This window comes from Nicotiana attenuata, unplaced genomic scaffold, assembly GCF_001879085.1.
Source record: "Nicotiana attenuata strain UT unplaced genomic scaffold, NIATTr2, whole genome shotgun sequence".
Classification (NCBI taxonomy): domain Eukaryota; kingdom Viridiplantae; phylum Streptophyta; class Magnoliopsida; order Solanales; family Solanaceae; genus Nicotiana; species Nicotiana attenuata.
Window position 1 is genome coordinate 39,431 of NW_017674380.1, and position 698 is coordinate 40,128.

A 698-nucleotide genomic window follows, 5' to 3' on the forward strand; every position below is an offset into this window, starting at 1 on the left:
TCCCTTTTCAGAACTTTGCAATTAATTTCTCTAGTGTTTTGTGCTAATGGCACCTTATGTACTTATGCTTTTGAGGTATATTGAAACTCTGATAGCCATTTTCGCTTTTCTTTAAAAAAAAAAAAAACTCTAAATTATCGCAATGATAAGAATCTTGAGTGCTGGGTTAACGGTGTCTGATTAACATTGGTTTTGGGAACATACTAGTTGAAGAAGGAAGGTCAAGATGAATCCAGTTTTATATACACCATTCTACATCATTATACAATATTATACAACATTATACAAACTTATATGAGGGTATAATGTTGTATAATATTGTATATTAGGTGTGAAAATATTGTTATACAACATTGATCCTTTTTTTGAAGTAAGTTTCTCTTTCATGATAGTAATTTTAGTTTTGTTGCATGTTTTTTATTTTTAGTTTTTCCACAGTTACCTTTTGCTTTTGTTTTGGTTACTTTTTATTTAGATTTTTCTTTTTGCTTTTACTTCGTATTCTCTATGTTTTCTATTAACACTGAGTTTGTTTTTTTTTCCAGCGAAATACTGGTATACATTATTCAACATTTCATATACAAGTTTATACAAACTCTTATACATCAATATACACATCAATATACATTACTGTACAGATGAAGTTAAAACTGAAAAATAGAATTTTTGTATTTTCTCACTTTTATCTAACAATTTAT